A 21,999-nucleotide genomic window follows, 5' to 3' on the forward strand; every position below is an offset into this window, starting at 1 on the left:
TTCGGACCATCTAATACTGAGGCGCCTGCAGGTTCTACCTACGTACTGTACCCCACATACACAGGACAGTAGATATATTACATATCTCGATGCACATGTAATGTGCCCAATTATCGAATAGTGTTTCTTGGTGATATTTGATTTAAATGTAGTTTGTTGTTGTGTGATCTCGACACAGAGTTTGCATCTCCTGTCTTTGCATCTAAAAGCACCTACTGGTATATTACCCACTCGTTGGCGACTATTTTAGCAAGTCTTTCTCAAGAGCAATATAAAATCAATAAAAGCAAGTAGCTGTGTATGATTGCTGTGTTCACAAGCCGGTTTATATACAGAGGTGATGCTATCCAATTTCCTGTGTAAGACAGGAAGTTGGATTTACAATATACAATGTAAAAAAACAAAACAAAATAAAGAATATGGATTGGTGGCAGACTAATTATATACTTAAATTGTTATTAAAATTTCAAATGCCGATATTTTTGATAAATTTGTAGTTAAAATACATTGTCTGGCGTCAATCCGATTTTTAACCAATCAGAAACGATATCTATAAGTTGACCAATTGGGAATGACTCGAACAGTCCTCAAACAGGTAGTCAATGGTGCATGTGTTCCTTTTCAGGTCCGGTTGGAGTCATTCCCAATTGGTCAACTTATAGATATCGTTTCTGACTGGTTAAAAATCGGATTGACGCCAGACTATGTATTTTAACTACAAATTTATCAAAAATATCGGCATTTGAAATTTTAAGAACAATTTAAGTATATAATTAGTCTGCCACCAATCCATATTCTTTATTTTTTGTTTTTTACATTGTATATTGTAAATCCAACTTCCTGTCTTACACAGGAAATTGGATAGCATCACCTTTGTATATAAACCGGCTTGTGAACACAGCAATCATACACAGCTACTTGCTTTTATTGATTTTATATTGCTCTTGAGAAAGACTTGCTAAAAGTTGAAACGCGTTGAGCTTAAATAAATATCTTTTTATCAAAGTTGGAAGACTGTTGATATTCTTCTTTGCTAAGACAAGCCGGATTCTCCTATTTATGGAGTAAGTTACTATTTAGTTTTTTCTTGATTTACTGGACACATTTTGAGTCTTCATTTGCTTGCAGACCTATTAACAGGTTCTTGAGAGATTCTGAAACTATTCTGGGGAACTACATCACTCTGGAGACACATTACATCGCAGCTGAACTCCCACTACTTATAGAGTGAGTATACTGCACTTATATTAATTGGATCCTACACACACCTCAAGCCCTTTTTCTCTTCGCCATATAGAGAAACATCACTGTACAGACTAGCGCCATCTATTTGCCATTTTTCCACTTGTATAAAACAGTCACAGAGGAGAGACTGTAAGAAGGCTGTGGTCTTATCTAAAAGGAGAGTATCAGTTCTTGTTGTTACTTTTAAGTGTTATTTTCCAACTAGCACTGTATATTGTATCTTTTTGTATCTACAAAGTGATATGGGACAGACATTTCACTGAAAATGTTTCTTTATCAACAAAAAAAAAATCCAAATGTTATGCCTACACCTACTGACAATGATGATGGCTTTAATAACACCAATAGAAGTTACAGCAGCAGCAGCAATTAACTTTTCTCAAATGTATTACCAATTTCTGGGAGTACCGCAATGGCTAAGCAGCAGACTACTTTACAACTTGCTTTTGAAAATGGTCAAAAATATCCCCCAAATCACGAACATGTTCTCCAAATTAATTTTTAACCCCTTAAGGACCAGCGACGTACCCTGTATGTCACTGGCCTTTTTTTGGGACTTGATTGTTTTATAGCGTGGTCTTGCCACCAGCGTTGAGACTACTCTATTCCACAAAGCCTGCTGGAGGGAGTGCATTAATAGCGTGTTCTTGCTAGACTTGTGCTATTATGTCCTGAAAAAACCCTTAACGACCAGTGACATACAGGGTACATTGTGGTCATTAAGGGGTTAAGTTGCAAAAATGCTTGCAATAGATATGCTTTCTTTTAATTTTGTTGAAGGTCAAGGGTTTAGGGAATGAATGCAGTCGGTTGTTCCTTATTGGCAAATAACAAGCCGCCATTATTTCTCATGAAAAGGTGTTCCCCAAATTCATACACTTCTTTTAGAAAATGTTGGCAAACAATTAGAAATGTCAGTGTAACAAAGGTCATATTACAACTGACATGTGGACAAGTTCACAGGGTGCAGACTATATGACTGCACATTGGGTATCATTTGTTGTAAGTAATGAGTATCTTTTCTTAAGGCCAATACGACACATCTTATCGTAAGCATGCAACGCTGCATGATTAGTTTTGAACAAAAGAATCACAATGCAGCGAATAGTCTCAATAAGCTGAATAAATGAATTATTGGTTTTAGCCACGCAGCCTCACGGTTGGCTTTGTGTCTTCAGACAATGGCTTGAAAATTGTTTGTGCACTTCAAGAATGGCCAAATTAACACATGACTTGTTTTACACATGTATTAAATTTGGTTACCAAAAAAAAAAATTAGGTTCCACACATATTGAGGACGTTGAATGCTTTATGAAAGATATGCTCACATTACCACCGCTCCTTCCACGCACAAAATTCGTTATTAACATTACAAGAAAATAATAATTACCATGCCATCAACTCATAATTTATATATCTACGTGATGAAATAGCATGTTTGTCATGCTTAAACGCCTTTATGAACGCACGGCTATTAATTGACTACCTTATGACATTAAGAAAATCATTAGATGGAGTCCATTTGACTTCAGCATAGTGGCATCTTATGAATGATGTGTGTAAGGTTCTTCAACTATTCAAAAAGGCAACATTAATGGTAAGTGAACAAGATACAAGCCTTAGTCAGATCCTTCAATTAGTTTACCTTCTGGAAAATAGATTGAGCTCCTTGCATCAAGTACGAGTTAACTGTCTATCTGATGATGAGGAAGATGATGATGTAGAGTTGTTTGTTCTTGCTCAACTTGAATTTTTTTTTTTATTTGTTTGTTGAAAGATCCAAGGATCATCTCCATCAAAAAAAGAGATGAGTACCATATTGTTACTCTTTTGGAACCACATTTTAAAGGTCAAATGTGTAAATTTTGTAGAGGGAAAAGAACATACAGTCGAGATGCAAGGGAGTACTAGAAATGAATCAGCGAATAAACTCAAACAACTCTACTAAGAAGTCTAGCAGCAGTGGCACTGGCAGTGGTAGGCCATGTTTCTCTGATTGTAACAGTTCTGACACAATATGTGACAATGCAGTTGGAAGAGGTAATTCCAGTAACTCATTGAGGGGTATTTTCAGCAAATATGGAACTATGGCTACAGGTGCAAGATTACTACATGAAGACAATCAGTGTTCTTCAGTGCGGATGGTAACTGCATACATGTTGGATAAAATTTTATCGAGCCTCATTCTGATCCCCTGAGTTAATGGAAAACCCCAAAAATATTATGGCCAGCATTGTCACAAATTGCAGTTGAATATGTAAGATGTCCACAACGAATGTTCAGTCAGAGGGTGTGTTTAGCACTGCTGAATCATCCCTAGATACCAGAACAACATCAGTTGGATAGCAGACAAAACACTACCAGCAGTAATACAGACGATGAACCTTCAGTACAACTCCTAGACAAAAAAAGACCAATTGTGTTTGATGAGGATACAAATATCTAAGCCCCCCAAAAATATTTTATATTATTTAAAAGGATATACAATCTAAAATGTTCTTTTAAAAGAAAATGATTATGTTTTATGTCCTTTTTTTCTGCTTCCTTGGCTGGCTTACCTACTGCTGCTGCTGCTGGATTTCTAATCAGATAGTCAGTGTCTTATACCACTACAATTTAATGTTGTATTAATTAATTATCTACATTTGATGTTGCTACTGCTGCTGCTGTTTCTGAAAAATAAAGTATTTCTTATAGAAGAAACAGGAAAAGTCTACCAAAGCCATCAATGAGAATATAAAAAAAAAATTGCATACGTGTTCCTTTAAAGAAGACAACTTTTTCTGCTGTTTATGCTCCTGTATGCATATACAAAGATATCTGCAACCTCTGTAAGGTAGGGAAGTGGTTATAAAAATAATTTATCTCAAATTAATGTTTATGTTTATTGTTTTTCCAAGCAGGCCAATGTTTGACTGTGTGTTTAATAATTCAGGACCAACAATTGCTTCATTTCTGGACTTCACACTGGAGCTGTGCTGAAAAAAAAACAAACTTGTCTGTGTTTTAAGAAAACTGCTGCTGAGCTCATACAAGTCTCTAAAATTATCATTTCATCTGTTTAAGAAGTGTGCTGTTGGTGCCAATTGGTGTTGTGGGACGGTCTGGAGGGAGGCGTGGGCGGCACATTGCTGGAGGGGGTGGAAGGGGGTGGATAAGGTTTCAGGGCTTCTGCCCTTTCAGAAGCCTCAAAACGTTGTTCACTTCAATGAAGGTACAGTTATCCTACTGGGACCCAGTGAGGGGGATCTGACAGGCGCTGCACTAGGACATCACTAATTTGAATTTGCAACCGTAAGGAATTAAGTGTGTGGTGTGTGTGAACTGATCCTTCCTTGTGTATACACAGGTGTGGGTAACGGTTACAGAGTTTTTATTAACTATTACAAATAATTAAAAAAAAAATATTAAGACCAGTACATGTCTTTTTTTCATTATTTCTAAGTTATGAGTGTAATATAAATAAATCTAACCGCTAACACAAAGAAAAACCTTCTGCTTTTCATAAATATATATATACTTAAAGCTTGAAGTTCCATATAATAAAGAAGAAGAGTATGAGGATTGGTGAAGTGATTATACATTAAATGTATAACTGCATAGAATGAGGAAATTATCCAAGCAGTGTATGATTGGAGTCTAAAAATTACGTAAAATGCATACTTGCCTTTTGAAGGTCATACAAATTATCTACTGAGATTGGCTTTCTCTATAAAACATTTACTACGTTTTTTCTTACACACCTCAGAACCCTTTATTTAGCGGATCGAATCCCAAATAGAATTTTGAATTGAACAAAATGTTTTTTAAATATCGTTTTTGTAGATTACATTTTTAAATTGTTTCACAGTTTTGTTTTTATTAAGCTTTCCAAAAACTTATAATTAGTGATGTCGCGAACAGTTCCCGGCGATCTTAGCTTGTTCGCGTTTGCCGCGGCGGGCGAACATATGCGATGTTCGATCCACCCCCTATTCGTCATCATTGAGGAAACTTTGACCCTGTATTTCACAGTCTGCAGACACATTTCAGCCAATCAGCAGCAAATACTCCCTCCCAGACGCTCCCAGCTCCTGGGCAGCAGCCATTTTAGATTCATTATGATCCTGCATTCTTAGTGAGAGGAGTGATAGTGCTGCTGCTGGTGATTTTATAGGGAAATTGATAGCTAGGCTAGTGTATTCAGTGTCCACTACAGTCCTGAAGGACTCATCTGATCTCTGCTGTAAGGACAGCACCCCAAAAAGCCCTTTTTAGGGCTAGAACTTCAGCCCAAAAAGCCCATTTTAGGGCTAGAACTTCAGTGGGTTTTTTTTTTTTTTTTGTAATCTAATTGCATTTGCCTGACTGTCAGCCTGTATGTGCGGCTCAGAGCATATACTGTGCCTACTTGCTCACTGCCACCACTCATATCTGGTGTAACATTAGTGTAAATTTAAAAAAAAAAAACTTTTACATTAGTTTGCTAGTGTGATCTAATTTCATTTTCCATCAGGCCTGTGTGTCAGGTCCACAGCATATACTGTGATTAATTGCTCTGTGCCACTACTCATATCTGGTGTAACATTAATGTAAATTAAAAAAAAAAAAACTTTTACATCAGTTTGCTAGTGTAATCTAATTTCATTTTCCATCAGGCCTGTGTGTCAGGCCCACAGCTCTGTGCCACCATTCCTATCTGGTGTAACATTAGTGTAAATTTAAAAAAAAAAAACTTTTACATCAGTTTGCTAGTGTAATCTAATTTCATTTTCCATCAGGCCTGTGTGTCAGGCCGGCAGCATATACTGTGATTAATTGCTCTGTGCCACCACTCATATCTGGTGTAACATTAGTGTAAATTTTAAAAAAACAACTTTTACATCAGGGTGCGATCCGATATACGGCGTAGTTTGCGGCGCAAGTGAGGGAACCCGCGCCGCCCGTAATTTCAACTCGCAACTCGACCTATTCAATATACAGCGCTGTCAGATGCTAAACTGGCGTAAGTAGGAAAAACCGTCGATCAGCTAAAATATGCGCAAATACACATTTTAGTCGTCGCAAGTACTTACGCCAGTATTTTGTTCACGTAAAGTCTCAATAAAGTGTAGTTTTATGCAAACTAGCCTACGAATCGTAAAAAATAACGGCCAGTTCTAAGAGATGCGCCACGTAATTACGAGATTCAAAATTCATACTTAAACCCCTGCGCAGCCGCCATTTTCTTTAGTGTGTTTGGTCGGTTCTTGGAGCTACAGCACACTACAGTGAGTAGGAGAAAGTCGTTAGAGTAGAGAGAGAGGCGCACTGCATAATATTTAGTTAGGTCGGATTTGGTGGATTTGTTAAGCTTGTACATTACTGTCACTTTTTTACATATTGCACACATTTTGCATACACACATATACAAAATACACAACACTTACACATTTTATTTATCTTTTACAGTGTGATTGGTTGTGATTGTGTGTGATTGAAGTGGGAGTGAGTGTGAGTATGTCAGGGAGAGCTAGGGCGGGGGGGGGGAGGGAAGGGGAGTTGCAGGGAGAGGATTATGGACAGGAGGAGCAGCAGGGTCCCCGTCAGGGAGTGAGCGGAGTGGGGAGAGCTAGAAGGGAGGATGCGAGTGGGGTTGCCCCAAGGCCAGGCACACTCAGAAGAGGGATAGAGGGTGCACATGGGGATAGAAGGGGGGAGGAGGGAGAGGATAGGGAGGAACCCACACCAGGGACATCCCAGGGAGGGAGCCAGGCGGCCCAGGACGATGAGCGTATGAGGTGCCCCAACTTCACATTCGCTGAAAACCTAGCTCTAGTCCAGGCTGTCCTGGAGAACCATACCGCCCTCTTTGGCCAAGAGAAGGGCAAAGGAGTTGCCCGTAGGCGTAAACATGCCTGGCTGAAGGTGGAGGAGGCTGTTAATGGTGTGTCCCAGCAGAGGAGGAATGTGGATGGCCTAAAGAAGAGGTGGAACGACTGTAAGAGGAGAGTTAAGGAGAAGATTGGCCAAGAAGCAATGTCCCAGAGGGCAACAGGAGGTGGGCCTCACCATGAGGCGGAATATAACAAGTGGCAGGAGTTGATTCGTAGGTCCCTGAGCGTCACAGCAGTCCGTGGACTTCCAGGGGCTCGTGACTCAGGGATTGCAACATCAGCGTAACAATGCTGGTGAGTAACATCCCACACACCAGTATTATATGTATTTGAGATATAACATCCTATAATGTCACACATTCATGTACACAATGAGGAGCATGGTATTTGGCCTACTAACAAAAACATCTACAATGAGATTTAACATTAAAGGGACATGAAACCAAATCTTTTTATTTCATTATTCAGATAGAGTATACAGTTTTCAACAACATACCAATTTACTTCTATTATCTAATTTGCTTCATTATTTTCTTATTCTTTGTTTATTAAATATCAATGCACATGGGTGAGGCAATCACACGAGGCATTGATGTGCAGCCACCAATCAGCAGCTTCTGAGCCTAGCGGAGATCGCAATGGCGCTGGTGCGCTTACAGGCTAGAATGGATGAGCAGCTTTTGGATCTCAGACAGGAGATAGCATCTATACTCCCGCGGCCTCCTACGACTATCAAGCAATTCCCTAAGAATGACGCCTCTATGCAGGAGCAGACCTCGTTGGCGATAACCACGGACCAGAGTTCTCAGTGGCGGGAGACAGCCCAAATGGCCCCCCTGCACATCAACGGATCTCGGGATATGCATAAGTGCCAGACCACTCTTAACATACTGACTCTATTAGCTAGCAGAGACGGCTTGGAGTCCCACTCGCTCACAGGCCCTGTGCAGCACCCGCCGGACCTCAGTGGTACACACCCTCCATTTTTTACCCAGGCACCCTCGAGCTATGTGTCTGCCATAGTCTCAGGCAGATACACTCTTACCGCATCGATTACACTTGGCCGCTTACCGGATGACTGGTCTCAACCCAGAGGCGCTCATGATTCCCCACACGCAGATTCTATGCAGCGGAGAAGTAAACTGGTCCACCTTGGGGAAGGAATCACAGAAGACCGTCATATCCACACTTGGCTACCGAGAAATTGCATGGGACATACCGGATACCCACTATCTTTGAAATCACTCTCCTATACCGGAGCTTTGACATCTTATAAACTCTTATATGGATTGAACTGCGGACTGCTCTGGCTGTCTGGTATCGGTTAGGAGTTAGAGACGTAGATGAGATATTTGTTTAATTATGGTACTACATGGGCCATTTACCTTGTTTTTAGGTTTGTTATTTTGCAGGATCGTTATGCTTAGGCCTCAGTTTAAGGGGATAAGCTAAGACCAAGTTTGCATAAAGATTTTTTGAGACTTGACCTAGTTTAAATTGAGCTGTAAGCTCCTAGTACATTGTTCATTATGTTAAGGTTTTATTGTTATGTCTATATGATTATGCTCGACTTCCATAATACCAGGTAATTTTTATAGGTATACAGTTGAAACCTGCTTAGCACTAGCTGAAGCCAAAAGCCTAAGTAAAGCCATATTTGTGATAGGTCTGTGCATTTTAGAATGCTATAGCTGTGTAGGGTAAATGGCATGGCTGTTGCGCATTTTCCCTTCCCCTATATCTAGTTACCCTACATCTCTTGGGTTTTAACTTGTTTAAGTATTATCTGCTGCGTCTTTTATATATGTACTAGACTTAAGAGTGTCTGACAAAGTGTCATAGTCCCGTAATATCCTGCCGTGGTCAACTAGAAATAATACAATCTATTTTCTCTTATATCTAAATCCCTAGCATAACAATGTGTTCTCTGTAATGTTTCTTGTATTGTTTGTTGCCTACTTGCACATGGATATTTATATATATATATATATATACACTCGCCTACAGAGAGAATAGTACTATACTATACCAGATCAATATCTATAGGGGCATATTAGTTTGAAATTCAAATATGATTAGTTTTTTTTTTTTTAATACTTGTACCACATCATAGAAAATATATGGTCAAGGTGCTAGCTACCTTAGCTGTCTGTGTTAAGCATTTTAGTTTAAATGTTCACTCGCTATGAACCTAACTACCCCTGCTGGGGAGTGATTAAGTTAGATTATATTCGCAATATAATCTGCTAGTGTTATTACATTTTAGTTGCCAGGCCAACTAAATGTAAATTTTTTTTTAAAAAAACTTTTACATCAGTTTGCTAGTGTTATTTAATTGCAGTAGCTAGCCTGCCTGCCAGCGTGTGTGCCAGGCCCACTTTCCAACTAGTGCCACCAATCATATTTGTTATAACAGTAGTGTAAATATTTAAAAAAAAAACTTTTTGGACTATGAAACATCAGTCTGTTAGTGTAATCTAATTGAAGTTGCCTGCCTGCCAGTGTGTGTGCCAGGCCCACTTGCCAAGTTAGTGGCACCACTCATATTTCTTGTAACAGTAGTGTAAATATTTAAAAAAAAAAACTTTTTTGACTGTGAAACATCAGTCTGCTAGTGCAGTCGAATTGCAGTTGCCTGCCTGCCAGCGTGTGTGCCAGGCCCACTTGCCAACTAGTGCCACCAATCATATTTGTTATAACGGTATTGTAAATATTTAAAAAAAAAAAACTTTTTTGACTGTGAAACATCAGTCTGCTAGTGTAATCTAATTGAAGTTGCCTGCCAGCGTGTGTGCCAGGCCCACTTGCCAAGTTTGTGGCACCTCTCATATTTGTTGTAACAGTAGTGTAAATATTTAAAAAAAAAAAAAAACTTTTTTGACTGTGAAACATCAGTCAGCTAGTGCAATCTAATTGCAGTTGCCTGCCTGCCAGCGTGTTTGCCAGGCCCACTTGCCAAGTTAGTGGCATCACTCATATTTGTTGTAACAGTAGTGTAAATATTTAAAAAAAACTTTTTTGACTGTGAAACATCATTCTGCTAGTGCAATCGAATTGCAGTTGCCTGCCTGCCAGCGTGTGTGCCAGGCCCACTTGCCAACTAGTGCCACCAATCATATTTGTTATAACAGTAGTGTAAATATTTTAAAAAAAACTTTTTTGACTGTGAAACATCAGTCTGCTAGTGTAATCTAATTGCAGTTGCCTGCCTGCCAGCGTGTGTGCCAGGCCCACTTGCCAACTAGTGCCACCAATCATATTTGTTATAACAGTAGTGTAAATATTTTTTTAAAAAAACTTTTTTGACTGTGAAACATCAGTCTGCTAGTGCAATCGAATTGAAGTTGCCTGCCTGCCGTGTGTGTGCCAGGCCCACTTGCCAACTAGTGCCACCAATCATATTTGTTATAACAGTATTGTAAATATTTAAAAAAAAAAACTTTTTTCACTGTGAAACATCATTCAGCTAGTGTAATCGAATTGCAGTTGCCTGCCTGCCAGCGTGTGTGCCAGGCCCACTTGCCAACTAGTGCCACCAATCATATTTGTTATAACAGTATTGTAAATATTTAAAAAAAAAAAAACTTTTTTGACTGTGAAACATCAGTCTGCTAGTGCAATCGAACTGCAGTTGCCTTCCTGCCAGCGTGTGTGTGAGGCCCACTTGACAACTAGTGCCATCAATCATATTTGTTATAACAGTATCGTAAATATTTAAAAATAAAAACTTTTTTGACTGTGAAACATCATTCAGCTAGTGTAATCTAATTGAAGTTGCCTGCCAGCGTGTGTGCCAGGCCCACTTGCCAACTAGTGCCACCAATCATATTTGTTATAACGGTATTGTAAATATTTAAAAAAAAAACTTTTTTGACTGTGAAACATCAGTCAGCTAGTGTAATCTAATTGCAGTTGCCATGCCTGCCAGCGTGTGTGCCAGGCCCACTTGCCAATTAGTGCCACCAATCATATTTGTTATAACAGTAGTGTAAATATTTTTTAAAAAAACTTTTTTGACTGTGAAACATCAGTCTGTTAGTGTAATCTAATTGAAGTTGCCTGCCAGCGTGTGTGCCAGGCCCACTTGCCAACTAGTGCCACCAATCATATTTGTTATAACAGTATTGTAAATATTTAAAAAAAACTTTTTTGACTGTGAAACATCAGTCAGCTAGAGTAATCTAATTGCAGTTGCCTGCATGCCTGCCAGCGTGTGTGCCAGGCCCAATTGCCAAGTTAGTGGCATCACTCATATTTGTTGTAACAGTAGTGTAAATATTTTATAAAAACCTTTTTTGACTGTGAAACATCATTCTGCTAGTGCAATCGAATTGCAGTTGCCTACCTGCCAGCGTGTGTGCCAGGCCCACTTGCCAACTAGTGCCACCAATCATAATTATTATGACAGTATTGTAAATATTAAAAAAAAAACGTTTTTGACTGTGAAACATCATTCAGCTAGTGTAATCTAATTGCAGTAGCCTGCCTGCCAACGTGTGTGCCAGGACCACTTGCCAACTAGTGCCACCAATCATATTTGTTATAACAGTAGTGTAAATATTTAAAAAAAAAAACTTTTTTGACTGTGAAACATCAGTCTGTTAGTGTAATCTAATTGAAGTTGCCTGCCTGCCAGAGTGTCTGCCAGGCCCACTTGCCAACTAGTGCCACCAATCATATTTGTTATAACAGTATTGTAAATATTTTAAAAAAAACTTTTTTGACTGTGAAACATCAGTCAGCTAGTGTAATCTAATTGCAGTTGCCTGCCTGCCAGCGTGTGTGCCAGCCCCACTTGCCAACTAGTGCCACCAATCATATTTGTTATAACAGTATTGTAAATATTTAAAAAAAAAAACTTTTTTGACTGTGAAACATCATTCAGCTAGTGTAATCTAATTGCAGTTGCCTGCCTGCCAACGTGTGTGCCAGGACCACTTGCCAACTAGTGCCACCAATCATATTTGTTATAACAGTAGTGTAAATATTTAAAAAAAAAAAAACTTTTTTGACTGTGAAACATCAGTCTGTTAGTGTAATCTAATTGAAGTTGCCTGCGTGTGTGCCAGGCCTACTTGCCAAGTTAGTGGCACTACTCATATTTGTTGTAACAGTAGTGTAAATATTTAAAAAAAAAAACTTTTTTGACTGTGAAACATCAGTCTGCTAGTGCAATCGAATTGCAGTTGCCTGCCTGCCAGTGTGTGTGCCAGGCCCACTTGCCAACTAGTGCCACCAATCATATTTGTTATAACAGTATTGTAAATATTTTTTAAAAAAAACTTTTTTGACTGTGAAACATCATTCAGCTAGTGTAATCCAATTGCAGTTGCCTGCCTGCCAGCGTGTGTGCCAGGCCCACTTGCCAACTAGTGCCATCATAACAGTAGTGTAAATATTTAAAAAAAAAACTTTTTGGACTGTGAAACATCAGTCTACTATGGTAATCTTATTGCATTTGCCTGCCTGCCAGCCAGCGTGTGTGCCAGGCCCACTTGCCAAGTTAGTGGCACCACTCATATTTGTTGTAACAGTAGTTTAAATAGTTAAAAAATAAAAAATTTTGACTGTGAAACATCAGTCTGCTTTTTTGTGTCAGGCTCACAGTGTATATAGTGTGCCCACTTGCCCAGTGCCACCACTCATATCTTGTTTAATAGTAGTGTAAGTGTACATTTAAAAAAAATAAACTTTTTGGATTGTGAAACATCAGTCTGCTTTTTTGTGTCAGGCTCACAGCGTATACTGTGCCCACTTGCCCAGTGGCACCACTCATATTTTGTTTAATAGTAGTGTAAGTCTACATTTTTTTTTAAAAAATGACAGGCAGAGGCAGGCCACCCCGCAGGTGCCGTCGTGGTCGTGGTGCTGTGATTCCCTTTGACCCTACAATAATGCACAGTGTTCAGAGGCTATGTGCCATGAACGCGAAAAGTTCTGAGGAGGACCTAGTTGAATGGCTAACACAGGACACCCAATCTTCTAGAGCTTCCACTCCTAACCTTGACGCACCATCCACCTCCAGCTTAGCTTCGGGCACCTCTCAAGTGACCAGTGCCACTCGCCCGCCTGCTGCCACCACCAACACTAGCACCACAGCCGCTTCACTTGATCTGTCAGAGGAGTTATTGACACATCAGTTGGAAGAAATGAGTGATGCGCAACCATCATTGACAGAGGATGTAGATAACAGTGATATGTCTCAGTCAGGCAGCATTACAGACATGGACGTATGGTGTGATGATGATGGTGATGTTGTACCCGCTGCTGCTTCCTTTGTTGATTTGTCAGATACAAGTGAAGCGGTTGATGATGATGCGTCCGTGGATGTCACGTGGGTGCCTGCTAGAAGAGAAGAAGAAGAGGGGGAAGTTCAGATGGGGAGACAGAGAGGAGGAGACAAGTTGGAAGCAGGGGGAGGTCGTCGCAAGGAGCTAGTGGAACAGTCAGACAGCATGCATCGGAACCCGGGGTCAGCCAGACAGCACGTCAATCAACGCATGCTGTTGCCACCACCAGAATGCCGTCATCGCAGAGCTCAGCAGTGTGGCATTTTTTTGTGTGTCTGCCTCTGACAACAGCGATGCCAAGTCCAACACCCACCTAGGTACAACTGCTTTGTGAAGGCACATGGTCTCACATCACAAACGCCGATGGGATGAACACATGAGTAGAAACAGCACACAAACTCAAAGCCGCCATCCACCTCCTGGTCCAGCATCTTCAGCCACGTCAACCACTGCTGTACTCCTTGCCCCCTCTCAACCATCCGCTACTCAGTCTCTCTTACGTAGCAGTTCCTGGTCATCTGCCCACAGTCAGGTGTCTGTCAAGGACATGTTTGAGTCACACCCTTGCCCGGCGTCTGACAGCTGGCTTGTCTGAACTCTTAGTGGAAGGTACCCGGCCGAAATTTCTTTTCACAAAAGGCAATCCCCAACCTGTACTCGATTGTGCGAAAGGAAGTAATGGCATGTCTGGCACACAGCGTTGGGGCAAGGGTCCATCTGACCACTGATAGCTGGTCTGCAAAGCATGGTCAGGGCAGGTATATCACCTACACTGCGCATTGGGTAAATCTGCTGACGGCTGACAAGCATGGAATGCGTGGCTCTGCATAGGAGTTGGTGACACCGCCACGACTTGCAGGCAGGCCTGCTGCTACCTCCTCTACTCCTCCTACTCCATCCTCTTCCATAACCTCTTCCTCGGCTGAGTCCTCTTCTGCTGCTGCATCTTGCTCCACATCAACAGCACACCCCCAGCTCCCCAGGTACTATTCAACATCCCGGATACTGCAGTGTCACGCCGCCTTGGGGTTGACTTGCCTGAAAGCAGAGAGTCACACCGCACCAGCACTCCTGTCCGTCCTGAACGCACAGGTGGATCAGTGGCTGACTCCGCACCAACTGGAGATTGGCAAAGTTGTTTCTGACAATGGAAGTAATTTGGTGGCGGCATTGAAATTGGGCAAGTTGACACATGTGCCGTGCATGGCACATGTGTGTAATCTGATTGTACAACGTTTTGTGCATAAGTACACAGGCTTACAAGACATCCTGAAGCAGGCCTGGAAGGTGTGTGGCCATTTCATGCGTTCTTACACGGCCATGGCGCTCTTGTCAGATATCCAGCGGCGAAACAACCTGCCAGTGAGGCGCTTGTTCGAACGCCTGCTACAATAAGAAAAAGTTGTTAACGAGTATTTGTATGACCAGGGTGCTAGGACAGCCTCTGGGGAGCTGGGGATTTTTTTTGCCACTTTACTGGACGCTCATGCGTCCTTTTGAGGTGACAAACCTAGTCAGTCGCACCGAAGGCAGGCACCATCAGCAATATCATACCATTTGTTTTCTTCCTGGAGCGTGCCCTGCGAAGAGTGCTGGATCAGGCCATAGATGAGCGTGAAGAGGAAGAGTTGTGGTCTCCATCACCACCAGAAACAGCCTTATCAGCATCGCTTGCTGGACCAGTGGCAACGCAGGAAGAGGATTGTGAGGAAGAGGAGTCAGAGGAGGAATGTGGCTTTCAGGAGAAGGAGGAAGACCAAGCACAACAGGCATCCCAGGGTGCTCGTTGTTGTCACCTATCTGGTACCCGTGGTATTGTACGTGGCTGGGGGGAAGAAGATACCTTCAGTGAGATCAGTGAGGACGAGGAATGGGACATGAGTAGCTTGGCATCCAACCTTGTGCAAATGGGGTCTTTCATGCTGTTGTGCCTGTTGAGGGACCCTCGTATAAAAAAGCTGAAGGAGAACGACCTGTACTGGGTGTCCACGCTACTAGACCCCCGGTATAAGCATAAAGTGACTGAAATGTTACCGAATTCCCGCAAGTCGGAAAGGATGGAGCGGGAATCAAACAGGGGAAGAGGTGAAAATAATAATCCTCCTCCTACGACCACGCCGGCAAGGACAGGACGTTTTACAGACGTGTTGTTGATGGAGGACATGCAGAGCTTTTTAAGTCCTACGCATCACCACAGCCATTCGGGGTCCACCCTCAGAGAACGACTCGACCGACAGGTAGCAGGCTACCTCGCCTTAACTGCAGATATCGACACTCTGAGGAGCGATGACCCCCTTGACTACTGGGTGTGCAGGCTTGACCTGTGGCCTGAGCTATCCCAATTTGCGATAGAACTCCTGGCCTGCCCCGCTTCAAGTGTCTTGTCAGAAAGGACCTTCAGTGCAGCAGGAGGTATTGTCACTGAGAAGAGAAGTCGCCTAGGTAAAAAAAAGTCTAGATTACCTCACCTTTATTAAGATGAATGAGGGATGGATCCCGACGGGACTGACAGTGGGCGATAAGGCCTGATGAGATGAGCTGCCTTGGGCTAAAAATGGTCCACACGCTGCTGTATTTTATCTCTGAATGCCGGATGACTTGAGTGACTTATCCGCCACCAACTAGGGTTCAAGCCACAATGTTTTAGGGCACTTTCTGCCTGGGAAACAAACATCAATTTTTCTGGCCGCTGCTACAGCAGCGCTGCAACAATACCTAATTTTTCAGGCATGTGTACATGCCTAATTTTTCTGGCCTCTGGTGCTGCACTGTGGCTTCAAAAACCAAATAAAAAAAAGGCACATAACAGGGATTAAACTGATAGGAATAGTACTACTTAACACACCACTCCTATCTGGTGGCACATTAGATTGCACGGGCAGTGCCCCAAATTTGAAGCAGGAGGTCCGACCAAGCATCTTTTTCCATCTCCCGGTTCCTAAAATCAATGCCATATACACGTCCCCTGATAGGGGACGTAACAGGGATTAAACTGATAGGAATAGTACTACTTAACACACCTTATAATAACGCAGAGAGAGGCAATGCAGAGAGAGGAGTCTGAAGAAGAGGAGTCAGAGGAGGAAGGTGGCTTTGAGGAGGTGGAAGACCAAACACAGCAGGCGTCCCAGGGGGCTTGTTGTCACCTTTCGGGGACCCTTGGTGTTGTACGTGGCTGGGTGGAGGAAGAGACCTTCAATGACATCAGTGAGGACAAGGAACTGGATATGGCTAGCTTGGTATCCAACCTTGTGCAAATGGGGAGTTTGCGGTTGTGCAAATGGACTGTTTGCGGTTGTGCAAATGGACTGTTTGCTGTGCGTTAAACGGGGAGTTTGGTCCATGGATCCCCCTCCGGCATGCCACAGTCCAGGTGTTAGTCCCCTTGAAACCACTTTTCCATCACTATTGTGGCCAGAAAGAGTCCCTGTGGGTTTTAAAATTTGCCTCCCTATTGAAGTCTATGGCGGATCGCCCAGTTTGCGGAAGTTCGCGTTTGCGAACTGAAAATTTTATGTTCGCGACATCACTAATTATGTATTATATTTGTGTATCTGTATGTATTTCATACTCCTAAATTAATACATTGTTACTTATACAGTGAGAAGATTTATACGGATGCAGCAGCAAGACAAAAAGACACAGGCGAGCAACAATATTTTGTCAGTCATCAAATTTTAATATTACAGAAAAATATAGCAGTGTCCTTTTTTTATTGGACACTACATACCAAGATGCCAAAAAATTTTTTCAAGAAGACTTCTTTCAGCTACTAGCAGCAACAAACAGCAGTAGCTATCAAGAGAGACAAATAAAAATGTAGTAAAAGTAGTCAAAGAAAAGATACTGTCTGGAACCAAACGTAGTAGTCTTCAAAGAATTGCAGTTCATGCCTTTTTGAAAAAAACCCCAAAAACAATTATTTTATTTGAACATGCTGAGCAGCAGTGTTCTCAGGAAACAGCATCAGTACAATCCACTTCTACAGATATATTATCTAAAGAACCAGCAGGGGATAATGGAGAAGATAATCTTAAAATAACTCACAAAACTTCCGGAAGGAATGGCAGCAGAAGTAGCAGCATCTCTGTAGATAATGAAAATCATTCTGATTTTGAAGATGATATATCAGAAGGATCTGCATATACTCCAACTAATCATTGTGATTCTAATAATTCATAATTGCAGTACTGTTGAGGAACAAACTCCAGCTTGCACCATCACTTCTACATATCTACTGTTCCAAAAGCATCTCAAACGTGCTATTCTGTCTAAAGAAAGACCAATGTTGCCTCAACATTGATTTAAAAATATACCCAAAAATATTGGCCAATTAACTTAATAAAATACTACCACACATTATCAATAACGACCAAGTTGGATTCATCCCCTCTACAAAAGCTAAGGACAATACTGTAAGAGCGGTACAAATTATAAACTATGCCCAATCATCACATACCCCCTTCGTGGTTGTGTTGGCGGACGCGGAAAAAGCGTTTGACCGCGTCTGCTGGCACTTCCTCCGACAAGTCCTTCATAAATTTAACATGGGTGAGTCATTCATATCCAAAATAATGGCACTATATACCTCCTCTTCCGCCACAGTTAGGGTTAATGGAATCAATTTGAGCCCCTTCCCCATATCAAACGGCACCAGACAGGGGTGCCCCCTGTCTCCTCTCCTGTTCGCTTGCGTAGTGGAGGCCCTCGCCGCTACCGTACGTTCTAATACCAACATACAGGGTCTGCAAATCCAAAACACAAGTCATAAAATCCTCCTCTACGTTGATGACATCCTTTTTTGCTTAACTAACCCAACAGACTCTATCCCTCCACTATTGACCAAATTAGATACCTTCCAGTTGGCCTCTAACTACCTAATAAACACATCTAAATCAGAACTCCTAACAGTCCAATGTGATGAACACCTCTCCCAAATTACTAGACTGAGCCCCTTTAGAGTGCAGCCCTCCTCCCTGAAATACCTGGGAATACACCTTACCTCTAAAACACATGACCTGTTTGGACAGAATTATGTACCTCTCCAGATAGCAGACATGTACTCTTGGAAGACAAAAAATATCTCATGGTTAGGTAGAATAAATTCAGTTAAAATGAACGTCTTGCCCAGGATACTTTACCTATTCCAGACCCTTCCAATCCCACTGCCCACCTCATTTATACCCAACCTCCAAAATAGAATCGCAGAGTTCATCTGGGACAAACGAAGTCCTAGAATAAACAGACACCTTATGTGCATGTCGATAAAGAATGGGGGGCTGGGGGTCCCCAACCTAAAAAATTACAGGATAGCCACCTTTCTCCAGAGAATTATTGACTGGTCCACAAACTATGATCATAAAAAATGGGTAAATCTGGAACATGACATCACTCACACCTTACACCTGGGGTTCCTGTGCTGGCAGAACAAAGCTAGCCTAGCCCGCATACCCAACAATAATTTCATCATCCAAGAAACCTTTAGTGTTTGGGAACAATCCCTAAAAGAGAACCCTCTTCTTTCCTTCAGATCCTCCCCTTTAACTCCTCTCACAGATAACAATGATTTCTCACCGGGGCAAGGATGGGAGAAATCAAAATACAGGGCACAACACAGAGCAATAAGGGTATGCCAATTAGGTAACGAACAAACTCTCTTCCACTTGGGAGACCTAACTAATAATGGCCTGCACATGTTCTCCAACTGGTTATTCCTCCGGCAATGTCACTCTTTTATATTTAAACACCCGGACAGGAAAAATATCCTAAGACCATTGACCCAGTTTGAAGTCTTGTGCAATTCACCAGACCCGGTAAAGCACACCCTATCGCTCACGTACTCTCTATTACAAACTCCCCCACCAGGGCATACACCTTATTACCAGACAGATGGACAGAGGAATTAAATATCGACATCCCACATCCTGTCATGACCCACATATGCAACAACATAAATAAAATATCTTCCTCTAGTAGGCTCATCGAAACCAACCTAAAAATCATACAACGCTGGTATCTCACTCCTAGCAGGATACACAAACTATTCCCATCAACTAGCAACAAATGCTGGAGATGCGATGCCTCTATAGGGAATATGGGACACATATGGTGGACATGCCCTCTCATACATGACCGATGGGACAGTGTGGCTCAAACCATATCCAAAATATAAAATACGGTATTACCCCTTGACCCACTCCTCTGGTTACTCAATAACACCCTCGAAAAATCCCAACCTATAAGAAAAAAATTATATACATAGCTAGTAATAGCCTGAAAACACTTATTGCCCAAAATTGGAAAAGCAAAGAAATCCCAGGCCCAATGGTATAATAAATTTCACCAAATTCTAAAATTAGAGGAATACTCTTACATTCTACATGGACAGAAGGCCCTTTATATTCAGTTGACAACGACATGGGACACATTCATACACGAGGAGTATCGCTGATCAGAAATTGTACTCATTCTCACCCCACACAGAGAGCTGTGTCTTGAGCTTAATATATCCATGACTTTATGATTACCTTAGTTGCTTGCCACATCTAATTATTGCAGATTATTGTTGTTATCTTTTATACATTTTTTGTTTTTGTTCATATTTCTTATGTATTAATATCATTCACAGTATTTCATTATATCAGCGGTTTGCCTCGAAAAGCACAACGCATAGAATGTAATACCTGCTATGCGATGTATTTTCTCTTCTATGCTGTACAACCTTTATTATATGAATAAAGCTGATTTGAAACTTTAAAAAAAAAAAAAAAAAAAAGACCAATGTTGCAGTCACAGTCTGATAGAATTGATTCTATTGCCAGAGGGGTCTTTGCCAAACAAAGAAGAATTCCCACAACAGACACCTAAACATCACCTCCTCCTTACACCTAAGGCAAAGAGAATGACTAGTGGTTGTGGGAAGGGAAGTGATACTTAACAGATTTGCTGTGGTGCTCTTTGCCTCCTCCTGCTAGCCGTGGACTCACTGTGTCAGGAAAGAAATACATTTCTCAGGTAAGCATAAATTTCATTTTTCATTACCACTAGATGCTACACCACCACAAGTTGCAAAGTAAGAGCAGCCGGCGCTGCTGTAATGAAATCCATTCCCACTCCCAGACCACGTAGTAGTGCAGTAGGTAATAGTGTCGTCTAGAAATTTTATTCTGTTGATAAACTTGATCAAAGTAAAGCTACATGTAAAATCTCTCTCTTCAGTCATGTGTGAGAACAGCAATGGATCTTAGTTACAACCTGCTAAGATCATAGAAATCACAGGCAGATTCTTCTATTTTTCTGCCTGGAACAAAATAGTACAACTCCGGTACCATTTAAAAATAATAAACTTTTGATTGAAACAAAATAACAGCTACGTTTCACCACTTCTCTCTTACTACCTCCATGATTGTTGAGAGTTGCAAGAGAATGACTGGATATGGCAGTTAGGGGAGGAGCTATATAGACAGCTCTGCTGTGGGTGTCCTCTTGCAACTTCCTGTTGGGAATGAGAATATCCCACAAGTAATGGATGATCCGTGGACTGGATACACCTTACAAGAGAAATATGTAATAAAAAAAAATAATACTAAGTAGAGGAAAAGCAGGAAGTAATTTGGGAACCACTTCCTTACGGTTTAATATGAAAAGTAGACACAAAGTGATATGGGACAGACATTTCACTGAAAATGTTTCTTTATCAACAACAACAACAAAAAAATCCAAATGTTATGCCTACACCTACTGACAATGATGATGGCTTTAATAACACCAATAGAAGTTAAAGCAGCATCCGCAATTAACTTTTCTCAAATGTATTACCAATTTCTGGGAGTACCGCAATGGCTAAGCAGCAGAATACTTTACAACTTGCTTTTGAAAATGGTCAAAAATATCCCCCAAATCACGAACATGTTCTCCAAATTAATTTTTAAGTTGCAAAAATGCTTGCAATAGATATGCTTTCTTTTAATTTTGTTGAAGGTCAAGGGTTTAGGGAATGAATGCAGTCGGTTGTTCCTTATTGGCAAATAACAAGCCGCCACTATTTCTCATGAAAAGGTGTTCCCCAAATTTATAAACTTCTTTTAGAAAATGTTGGCAAACAATTAGAAATGTCAGTGTAACAAAGGTCACATTACAACTGACATGTGGACAAGTTCACAGGGTGCAGACTATATGACTGTGACTGCACATTGAGTATCTTTTGTTGTAAGTAATGAGTATCTTTTCTTAAGGCCAATACGACACATCTTATCGTAAGCATGCAACGCTGCATGATTAGTTTTGAACAAAAGAATCACAATGCAGCGAATAGTCTTAATAAGCTGAATAAATGAATTATTGGTTTTAGCCACGCAGCCTCACGGTTGGCTTTGTGTCTTCAGACAATGGCTTGAAAATTGTTTGTGCACTTCAAGAATGGCCAAATTAACACATGCCTTGTTTTGCACATGTATTAAATTTGGTTACCAAAAAAAAAAATTAGATTCAACAAATATTGAGGACGTTGAATGCTTCATGAAAGATATGCTCACATTACCACCACTACTTCCACGCACAAAATACGTTATTAACATTACAAGAAAATAATAATTACCATGCCATCAACT

The sequence above is a fragment of the Bombina bombina genome, chromosome 7, assembly GCF_027579735.1.
Source record: "Bombina bombina isolate aBomBom1 chromosome 7, aBomBom1.pri, whole genome shotgun sequence".
In the NCBI taxonomy this organism is placed as follows: domain Eukaryota; kingdom Metazoa; phylum Chordata; class Amphibia; order Anura; family Bombinatoridae; genus Bombina; species Bombina bombina.